Source organism: Xenopus laevis, chromosome 1L (assembly GCF_017654675.1).
Source record: "Xenopus laevis strain J_2021 chromosome 1L, Xenopus_laevis_v10.1, whole genome shotgun sequence".
NCBI lineage: Eukaryota > Metazoa > Chordata > Amphibia > Anura > Pipidae > Xenopus > Xenopus laevis.
Genome location: NC_054371.1, coordinates 182,317,563 through 182,329,568, shown reverse-complemented (window position 1 = coordinate 182,329,568; position 12,006 = coordinate 182,317,563).

The window sequence follows — 12,006 nt, the reverse complement described above, 5'->3', positions numbered from 1 at the left end:
AAGATGGTTAATTGAAATCAGTTATAAATCAATGTTCAAAATAGATTGCCTATACATTAGAGATTCATATGTAGCCAGTATTAGATTTTTAAGACAATGAAGGACCGAAAACGAAACTGCAGTATACAACCAATTTACATGAGAGATAACCTGCTTAATATCTAACAGCAAGACCGGGTCCTGCTTACGGAATGATTATCATAGTTAGTTTACCGTGTATACAGGCAGCAGAGCTGAACATGTGTATAAAAGTACCATTAAGCTAATAGATAGATAAGTTCTGAGTCTCCTTTTTGCGTTATGAAGTTAGCCCCATAATCAGGGAAGTGGTGTGCGGGACAAACCCCCGTAGTTCCCAGATAGACCAAGTGTTTAGATGCTGGGGGGTAGTGTTACGTAAGTAAGCTATGTCCGCTTCAAAAATTCTACTACCATTGATTATCTCTTGAATGGTTGGACAATTAAGGGTTTTCCATTTGGCCGCTATTGCTATCCGCGTGGCTGTTAATATATAGTTGGCTAGTTTTTGGCCAAGTTTTGGTATGTCAGTACATGGCTTACCTAAAAGGAAGGTGGATATCTCTACGGGTACCTGGGTTGGTAGAACCTCATCTTTCTATTCAGACTCTCTCCTATTCATATTCCAGTCTCTTATTCATATCAATGCATGATTGCTAGGGTATTTTGGAGCCTAGCAACCACATTGCTGAAACTGCAAACTGGAGAGCTGTTGAATAAAAAGCGAAATAACTCAAAATCCACAAATAACAAAAAAACTAAAACCAAGTGCAAATTGTTTCAGAATATCACTCTCTACATCATACTAAGGGGCAGATTTATCAAGGGTCGAATTTCGAATTTGAAAAAACTTTGAAATTCGAATTCAACCAAAATTAACCAACCGAAATTAAATCAAAGATTTTTTCACTCCATTTTAGATCTAATAGGTCCATTTTCGATCGAATTGGAATTGTACGAATCAAAGTAATAGCGCATTTGATTGAATTTGATTAGAAGTTTTTCCAAAAAAAAACCTTCAATTTTTCAAAGTCCACCAATTAGGTTCTAGGAGGTCCCCCATAGGCTAAAACAGCTATTCGGCAGGTTTTAGATGGCGAATGGTCGAAGTCGAATTTTTAAAGAGACATTACATGATAAATTTTCAAATTCAAATTGACTATTTCCTAGTCAAAGTACACAAAAATTAGCTCTAAATTCGAATTTTTTTAATTCGAATTTTCCCTTCAACCTTTGATAAACCTGCCCCTAAATGTTAGCAAAGGTGAACAACCTCTGTACAGCAATTGGGTTAAATTTTTTCTTTGAATGTTCTATCTGCATATAAAAAAAAAATCTAATCACTGTTTGGTTCCTATACGTTACTGCCCAGTTTGGTAAATGAGACCCTAAGGGGCTGATTTATCAAAATTTAAGATTAGAGCTCATCCTAAAAAAACTTTCCCTCTTTCTATTCATTCCTATTTTTAGAAGCGTACTTATCAAATTGTGAACCCTAACTTCCACCAATTGATAAATACATTTGGAATGATGGAATTTTGGAATTGTGATAAATCTGCCTCAAGTATCACTGCGGATGACAAATCTCCAGAAAATGCCATCCCCTTTGCTAACATTTGAATCGCCACAAGTGAATTACATTAGTCGCAACAATGCAGTTAAATCACAGGGAAATTGCATTTTTCCACAATTAAGCCAATCTCCATGAGTTATGTAATTTACCGAATCAAATGTTAGGGAACGGGGGGGATTTTCAGGAGATTTGTAGCCTATGGTAGCACAGATTTAACCGTGGGTGTAACTTAATAGTAAGCAAAAAAAAAAAAAAGCAAAAAGTGAAGACACAGCCCTCAACTGAATGGTGTGGAAGAGCAAAGTGAAGAAAATAGTCACAACCCTCCAGATACAAGTACCACAATCTTCTCACTGGAATTGTTATCCAGCTTGAGATATGGCAATGCCCCTGCTGCAAGTTGAATTAGCACTTCTGCGCCCTTTAGTTGCGGCAGGTGCAGTAATAAATGAGCCCTGATATATTTATAAAGGGAGGTTGATCATAAAGTATATGGCTCTTCAATGTGACAAATTTCAAATAGTTTTCCACTTGTAGCACAGAATTTAAAGAGTCCATGCCCAGTAAATCAATATGTTCTTGCCTACAACATTGTAAATAGGCTATTTACATAGCCCATGCTTCTCAATGTCCGAATACCAAAACATCGCCTTTAGAGTCGGATATTCATCAAGGAGCAAATAATGTACATTTTTCTCCAATGTATAGTCATGTCTGGATTTCTGGTTAGAAAGGCTGACATTTTCCATGAGTTAAACAGCCTCATTAACAAGTGATAACTGAGCTATGCAACTGCAAGCCATGTTAATTCACTTTAGCACTGAAATCTGAGAGCAGAATATGTTTATCAGTCTTTCTTTGCATCTGCTGATAGACATACAATAGCAAATGTTTGGTGCCTTGCATGGTACAGTTGTCTAATAACATATAGAATGTCACCAACGCACCATAAAAATGGCACAGATCCCAGTGAGGCAAAGATAAAATAATTTTGTATGAAAACAATCTGATAGAGGCTCCTTAAAATTTACCATTGTTACGGAATCATCAGTCATTATTTATTTATGGCTCCGTAAATGTCCCCTTTGTGTTTATAATTCCTCTGGGTAATTTCCCTCTTTCCCTTTTTGTTTTAATGCAATTTATTTGTGGCATAAGTATCTAAAGGGTAGTTCACCTTTAGTTTAATTTTTAGTATGTTGTAGATAATCAAATTATGAAAACATTTTCAGTTGGTTTACATTTTTATAGTTTTTCAGTCATTCTTTATGTTCAGGAGCTCTCCAGTTTGGTATGGTATTTCAGCAGTTATCTGGTTGCTAGGGTCTAATTTTCCCAGCAATCAGGTAGTGGTTTGAGTGAGAGTCTCAAATAAGTATAGGAGAGAAACAGGAAAGCTTTTCGAAGGGTTAATAAAGGATAAGATACTGGACTTCATAGCAAATAATAGGGGCAGATTTACATATGGTCGAATATCAAAGGTTAATTAACCCTCGATATTCGACTGCCGAATGTAAATCCTTCGACTTCGATTTACAGCAAACAGTTCGATCGAACGAAAAATCATTCGATCGAATGATTAAATCCTTCCTTTTTAATCCATCGATCGAACGATTTTTCTTCGACCAAAAAATTGTTAGAAAGCCTATGGGGACCTTCCCCATAGGCTAACATTGCACCTCGGTAGGTTTTAGGTGACAAAGTAGGGGGTTGAAGTTTTTTTTAAAGAGACAGTACTTTGACTATCAAATGGTCGAATATTCGAACGATTTTTAGTTTGAATCGTTCGATTCAAAGTTGAAGTCGTAGTCGAAGGTCGAAGTAGTCAATTCGATGGTCGAAGTAGCCAAAAAAAAAACATTTGAAATTCAAAGTTTTTTTTATTCTATTCCTTCACTCGAGCAAAGTAAATGGGCCCCTATGAGTTTGTGCCAGCATGGTTTTAAGCGTAACAGATCTTTCCAGACTAACTTAATTTCTTTTTATGAGAAGGTAAGCAGGGACCTCGATTCTGGGATGGCAGTGGATGTGATTTACTTAGACTTTGCTAAAGCATTTGATACAGTGCCACACAAAAGGTTACTGGTTAAATTAAGGAATGTTGGCCTGGAACATAGTATTTGTACCTGGATAGAGAACTGGCTAAAAGATAGATTACAATAAGTGGTGGTAAATGGAACATTTTCTAAGTGGACCAGTGTTGTTAGAGGAGTACTGCCGTGCTATGTACTACGTCCCTTGATTTTCAAATTGTTTATTAATGACCTGGAGGTGGGCATTGAAAGTACTGTTTCTATTTTTGCAGATGATACTAAATTGTGCAGAACTATAGGTTCCATGCAGGATGCTGTCACTTTGCAGAGTGATTTGTCTAAGTTGGGAAACTGGGCAGCAAACTGGAAAATGAGGTTCAATGTTGATAAATGCAAGGTTATGCAAAAATAATATAGATGCATGTTATACACATAAATGTTAGTGTGTTGGGAGTTTCCATAAATGAGAAGGATCTAGGGTTTTTTTGTAGATAACAAGTTGTCTAATTCTGGGCAGTGTCATTCTGTGGCTACTAAAGCAAATAAAGTTCTGTCTTGCATAAAAAAGGGCATTAACTCAAGGGATGAAAACGTAATTATGCCTCTTTATAGGTCCCTGGTAAGGCCTCATCTTGAGTATGCAGTGCAGTTTTGGACTCCAGTCCTTAAGAGGGATATAAATGAGCTGGAGAGAGTGCAGAGACTAAGTGCAACTAAACTGGTTAGAGGGATGGAAGACAAATTATGAGGGGAGACTGTCAAGGTTGGGGTTGTTCTCTCTGGAAAAAAGGCACTTGCGAGGGGACATGATTACACTTTACTAGTACATTAGAGGACATTATAGACAAACTAGACATTAAGCCCGTTAAATTAACGGGCGCTAGAACATATGTAGCCAGAGACGGTCCGTGGGGCACATGCGCAGTAGCGCAATCCCACGGACACAGGGACTGGACGCAGAGACACTTCAACTTTATTATATAGGATAGCAGGGGACCTTTTTACCCATAAAGAAGATCACCGTACCAGAGGCCACTCCTTCAGAAAAGAGCTTTCATTTGAAGCAACGTAGGTGGTTCTTCACAGTCAGGACAGTGAGGTTGTGGAATGCACTGCCGGGTGATGTTGTGATGCTGATTCAGTTAATGCCTTTAAGAATGGCTTGGATGATTTCTTGGACAGACATAATATCAAAGGCTATTGTGATACTTAACTCTATAGTTAGTATAGATATGGGTATATATAATTTATGTGAAAGTATGGAGGGGTGTGTGTATGGATACTGGGTTTTCATTTGGAGGGGTTGAACTTGATGGACTTTGTTTTTTTTCAACCCAATTTAACTATGTAACTAATTATGTAGAATAGAAATATAATTAGTAAAAAGTAACAATAACAATTAAATTGTAGCCTCACAGACCAATTGTATTTCATTTGCTGGGGTCAGATACCCCCATTTGAAAGTTGGAGGAAAGTTGGAGGAAGGCAAATAGCTCAAAACAACAAAGAAGAAATAATATAGTAAGTACCCCCTTTTGTAAAATATAAGGATATTATAAGTTACCGAGGAGTTTCATGACCATATACAGGTCAGGAAACTCCGAGGTAACTTCTAATATCCTCATATTTTACAACTGGGGGTACTTTATTTATTATAATACACAAGTTTCGGTGAGTCATGTGACAGAAATGACATCAGAACTCACCGTTTATAACTGATGACATCAGAACTCACTGTTTCATCAGTGAAACAGTGAGTTCTAGGAATAGGGCATTCTATAAATCTTTAATTTTTACCATTTTTGGCATTAAAACAAAGTTGACCTAATTACCATCCACAAATGTAACTCATTTATCAAAAAAAAGCTGGAAAAAGTCAGTGAGGGAAAAGCCGATAAAATTGTGCGACAGTTCGAATTTCACGCAGATATCGTCAGCTTTTTTAAAGTTGTCTCCAAAAACCCCCAACTTTTTTGGATTATCGTATGAAAACCATTACAGATCAAAATGTCAAGAAACATCTTCAAATTGTAAAAGGGACACCTGCCATTGACTTCTACATTTGTGTATCCCTAATTCCAGTTCTCCTGGTGTGGTATCTAGGGGGGCCCTTCCAAATTGAGTTTCCTTTGCGAAAATCAGTTAATCAAGTCAGTCAAATTTTTTAGATATTCTATTTTTTTTTTATCAAATAACCCCCCAATCGAATTTCGAATACATTAGAATTTAATAGTTTTAATAATAAAACTGACAGGCATTGGAAATTCGACCTTTAATAAATGTGCCTCCCCATGTAATGTAATGTGGGGTACTTTATTGTATTTAGCGTTTTTGCAGCAGAAACATCTGAAACTGCTCGTGCTGCATACCATTGACTTTAATGGAAATATTTAGAGCTAAACATTACAAATGAACACTGAAATAATCACATGCATTCACAAAATATTAAATATTATTTAAATTACATGTTTTGTATTACAAGCCCTACTCTAATTTGCAATGCAGAAAACAGTTTAGTCTTAATTTTTTAGAAAACCCCACTTTCCTTATCTAAGGGGCAGATTTATTAAGGATCAAATTGAAAATTTTAATTTTTGATTTTGTTATGGTCAAAACTGACTAGGGAGTTATCCGAACCCGATGAGTTTTTTTTTTTAAAATTCGAATTTGATTTTCGAGATTTAGCATACTCTGGCCCTTTAAGAGTTTGACTATTTGCCACCTAAAACATGTCAAATTGCTGTTTAAGTCAATGGCAGAGGTCCAGGGATCAATTTGGAGATGTTTGTAGCCTTACTGACATTCAAATTTTTTCCGGAGAAAAAACTCGAATCCAGTTTGATTGAATTCGATTCTAAATCGAATCAACTTTTCGGGTCTTTCAATTCATCCAAGTTGGAAAATTAAGGAAATTCGACCCTTGATAAATGTGCCTCCCCATGCACCTTTTTCATTGCATGTCAAATCATTGTACCCACCTGTAAAGGAAAGGAGAGTAGACACATTTTGATGAAGGGCAAGACGAACATTTAACCCCCTACCAGTTGATCTTTCGCTTCCGCTCTGGCTGCGGGAACTAAACATCCAGGAAAATTCAAGATAGCACCTTCAGATCCCTATGCCAGAACATACAGAAAAAGCTTCCAAAAATTCTTCATAACATTTAAACTTTATTAGTACATTTAAAAACACACACTTGATAGAAGCAGGCAGGCAGGGGAGAGCACGGCTTAATGCGTTTCGTGACTACACTTTACACTTCATCAGAAGTTTTCTGTATATCCTGGTATAGGGATCTGAAGGTGCTACCTTGAATTTTCATGGGCCTTGTACCCACCCAAGTTGCTATATAAAATATTGTATTACTAGCCATATTTGTTTTAAGGTTTTTAAAACGTGGGTGCTTAAAATTGTGGTTTATCCCTGTTATCAACAATTTTAAGCGGTGTTGTAGCGAATGAACAAGACCTGACAAAAAGTAACATTGTGTACATAATAAACACGTTGAATAAGGGTTCGAAATATCACAAATATGTATACCATGCACTTTTGAAAAAGATATTAAAAATCAATTATCAACTAAGGAGATTATTTATCAACAGTCATAATTTTTTTATGAATTTTATTTGCTCTAAAAATCATTAATATTAATAATGATTTTTAAAAAACACCCATTTACGTTATTTAGTAAGCATAAAAATGCTATAAACCTCTAATATAAAATGCTTTCAAGGTCATGTTGAAGACAATGGAAGCTGTCCTAGGCAAAATGTAAACTATTCAGCTGAAGTTTTCCAAGCAGGGATTGGCACACTTGCATTATATACTAAAAGGAATAGATAAAGAAAAAAAAGAATTAGCAATTATGTATTACCGAAGGTGACTTGTCACGGAACTGAAAAGCTAGCAAGAAGCTGTGAATTGTAACTGTATTTTGACAACAACACAATAAATCCCATTAAACATTGTCTTATGTCTTGTTGGCTAGTATCCCTGGCCAGCATTTTAGAATATTTTTCATCTACTCCTCAGTTCACATAGTATAAAAATATATATCAGTGGCAGTAATAACTTAGGAATGTTCTGAAATTTCATCGACAACTTTAGATATCTCCTATCAGCAAACAGACTTCTTGCTGGAACGCATCACAATTCATTTTCTACATGAGCCAATATGTATAGAATTAAGGTTTTCAAGAAAACAGGTGTCTGCATCGGAGTCAGGGGAGTTAGGCTGAAATTCTTGCAGTAGTCGATGAAACATTTAATCTTATATCTATACTTTGTATGAATAGAATTTCTTGATAGATTGAATTCTAAAAGGTTAATTTTGGTAGAATTATCCATGACCTCATAACTTCCAATTGAAAGTTTTAGGGGGGAACTGTGGGGCTTTCTACAAGATTTCTTTATTTGAAATGATCATTTGCAGTATGCCTTATAATCAACACGGTACTTGTATAATGTAACCTTTATTGCACAGAGGTTTAGGCTACATTTATGAAAAGTTAAATCTAGGATATATGCACGCCCATAGCATTAAATTGCCAGTCTAAATGATGACGCACATAATTCATGACATGATGGATTAAAGATGGCACTTCTCTCTTGGAAAACACAGATCAAAATTTAACAAGGATGGGGAGAATCTTTGTTTTCAAGCTAAAAGATGTTTATTTCACATGCACACAGTTAAGGGCAGATTTATCAAGGGTCGAATTTCAAAGTGAAAAAACTTCGAAATTCGACCATCGAATTGAAAAATTCATCAAAGTTTTTTTTTGTTTAAATGTAACTGTTTTCCATCGAATTAAAATCGTTCGATTGATCGTAGAAATTGTTCGAATTTAACGATTTTCAAAAAAAAACAAAAAACTTTGACATCTAAAAACTTAGCCAAATGTTGGCTATAAGTTCTAGGAGGTCTCCATAGGCTAACATAGCAATTCAGAAGGTTTAAAGTGGCGAAGTGTTGAAGTCGAAGTTTTTTTAAAGAGACAGTACTTCGATTTTCGAATGGTCGAATATTCAAAGTATTTCAATTTGAATCGAAGTCGAAGTCGAATTTGGCCTATTCGATGGTTGGAGTACCCAAAAATTACTTCGAAATTCGAAGTTTTTTAATTCGAAAATTCACTTCGACCGTTGATAAATCTGCCCCTATATGAGTTTTTTGTCATATTGGCTTAATGTTATAGGCCCACTTTAAATATGATTATTTATAGAAAATATTAATGTGCTGATGCACGTACACGTAAACCTGCATCTCCAACCCAACAGGTTTATAACTTAAGGATGTTAATATTTGAAACTTGCTCTACACACCAAGGACCCTGAGAATTGCCAGATATAAATAAATGCAGTTTGAGGAGGTAGTTACCAAGAAGTTGAATGCTGCAATTCACAATATCCTGTTCAGCAGAGGGTGTAACAAGCTCTTCTTATGAGGGCACGCTTTTGTGTCACTTAGTGCTCTTGCGCTTCAGCTTCACAGTATTTCACAATTCTGTGAAATTTTGAATCAAAAAACTGCATGAAGCTCTGGCCAGTTATGTGCCAGTGTCTCTGAATACTTAATACAGAAATGAAATATGTTTGCACAGAGCTCCCTCTACAGATCTGAAAGTAAACCAGTAACTGTCACCTTTTCAGCAATTTCCAAAATTTCACTTTTTGGTTGAGTGTAGGAACTGGCCACACCAGAGATGACTTTGACATAGTTGGCCAGCTTAAATATATTGCAATATATGTACAAACAATCCCTGTTTAAAGGGGAAGGCATTTTTAGTAGCTTAAGGCACAAATTGTCTCAATGTCCTAAATATATTGATTATGGATTGAGTGCAGAAGAACTTTTGTCTTTGTCTGTATGAATTTTGTGGTCACAGCCTCATTGCACCCTGTCTAATGGTTTAAAATGTAGTGGTGTTTGCATTTGATTCCTTCTCTAAGTCGTTTGCTTCATGAGCTTGAAGGTGGCCATACACACACCAATATTTATTGTACAAAAGATCTTTCGTATGATAATCTGTGCATGTGTGGTAGGAGACCGATCGGTAAAAAGACTTGGATATTGGTCGTGTTGTCGAAGTGTTTATGTATTTTTGAGGTAATTCTCTACTCTTGTAGTGCAAGTGAGGTAAAACAAACCATGCAGGTATGTTGGCCTGTACATATTTTACAAAGACTCAAATTCCTGCCAAACAGTTTACCAAAGGCTATTATAAAGGAAATATTTTGCATTTAAATTAATAATTTTATTTGTGGTCAACTCCACAAATGTAAATACAGTATTGTGCTCAAAAGCCTAGAGAGGATAAACTGGATTGTTATTTTTAATAATAGTTTCAGAACATTGTGTAGAAGTGAAATAGCAATGAAGAAACCCTCAGCTGCAGCTAGCTGATGAAATTGTAAAAGAAATGAAAAAAATTCCACAATTTAGTTGCCTTTCACATGGTACAGAGATTTAAAAAGATTTGACAGCAGGCATTCTTACTGTAAGAAAAATCAAATAATACTGAAACAAATTTTGAAAATGAAAACAAGTATGGTATCTAAATGCTTCGGAACAGGGGTTTTCTAGATAAAGGGGACTTTCTGAAATTTATGACAAAATGTCTACTAAAAAACATTTTAGCTTTAAAATTTTGTTCTAAATAAACAAAATAGGACACCAGTATGGATTTATGATTGCTTAGTTAGATACTAGGCTATGGCCAGAAGGGCAGAAATCAGCCTGACGAAATAGACCACTAGCAGATTCTTCTTGTCTGCTTATGTCCAGAAACCTTATGTCGGCTCCAGCGCATCGGACTCGGCTGATTTCAGCAAAGAAACGTGAGACTTTGCATTTCGAGCCGGAATCTGCCGAGTTTATTCACGCCAGAGCCGACATAAGGTTTCCAGACACAAGCAGACAGGAATATTCGGCCCTGTCTGGCCATAGCCTAAGCATCATCTCTGTTTATGAGTGTGCCTGTATACAAGTGACAGCTAAGGGAAGCAAATTGTTCTAAGCCATAGGGAACAATCATTTTAATTGTAAGGTTTCGATGTTACAAGGTGAAAAGTCTAAATATATTATACTAGGGTAGTTTATACCATTTACCATAACATCTATAACAGATTATTAATATATATTTTACTTTTTTGCAGTATATCGCTCTCTCTAGTGTTACACATGATTCTGTTATATGTTAATTCCTCCTCTGGGAGGGTGGAAAGCTTTCCCATCTCCTTTCATTTTAATTCATAATGCATTATTGTATTGCAAATGCTAAATTACTATATCCAATCATGCTGTAAAACTGAGCTCTAAGTGATGGGGTAACTGAATTATATCACTGTTGCTGCTCATATTATCAACAAAGCAGACAGAAATGAAAAAGTGCAATAAATATGTAGGCAAACCGGTAATGGAACACTGGTTCATTTTAAGGAATTGTTTGCTTTAGATATGTGCTTGAATATTAACAGTCTTCACAAAATGGCACCTGTCAGCTTGCTGTGATTGTGTAATTCCAAACAAGTTTTAAATAATTCATATAGTGCAAGTAAAATGTATTTTGGTTGACTGACTCAATAGAAAAAGGATGTGTGACATAAAAGGACATTACTGATCCCCTCTGCCCAGTGACCTATTCCCCACACCTTCATGGAGATGCTTGTACATTAGTGACAACTTGGTTGCCTTTTGGTTGGCTGTACCAGTCCGGACGGTGAAAATTACAAGTGACATCAGCATACTCAAGAGGGAATATAGGATAGTTTATATTTTTTTCCAATAAAGGGCGTTAAACTCAGTCACATTACACCCCCAACTGGGGAACTCTACTGTTATGGGCCCACAGCAGTCACTTCATGGGTTGCCCTCTCCATTTGTTCCCTTTTTTTCCTGAGATACTATTACTTGCCTAATATCTTGCACCTAACAGAAGAGAATTACGAAAGACCCCAATGCTATAATATTATTCACATTAACTGCCTACAATGCCACCACCAGACTACCAATATATCGGGTTGGCACCTTTTCTGGAATAAAACACATTTCAGTATATATATATATATATATATATATATATATATATATATATATATATATATATATATATATATAATACACAAAAGCCATGAATATCCTGTAAATTATATCCTTATAAACGGTGAGTTCTGATGTCATCAGTTATAAACGGTGAGTTCTGATGTCATTTCTGTCACATGACTCACCAAAACTTGTGTATTATAATAAATAAAGTACCCCCAGTTGTAAAATATGAGGATATTAGAAGTTACCTCGGAGTTTCCTGACCTGTATAAAAACACTCGGCCTTCGGCCTCGTGTTTTTATATGGTCATGAAACTCCTCGGTAACTTATAATA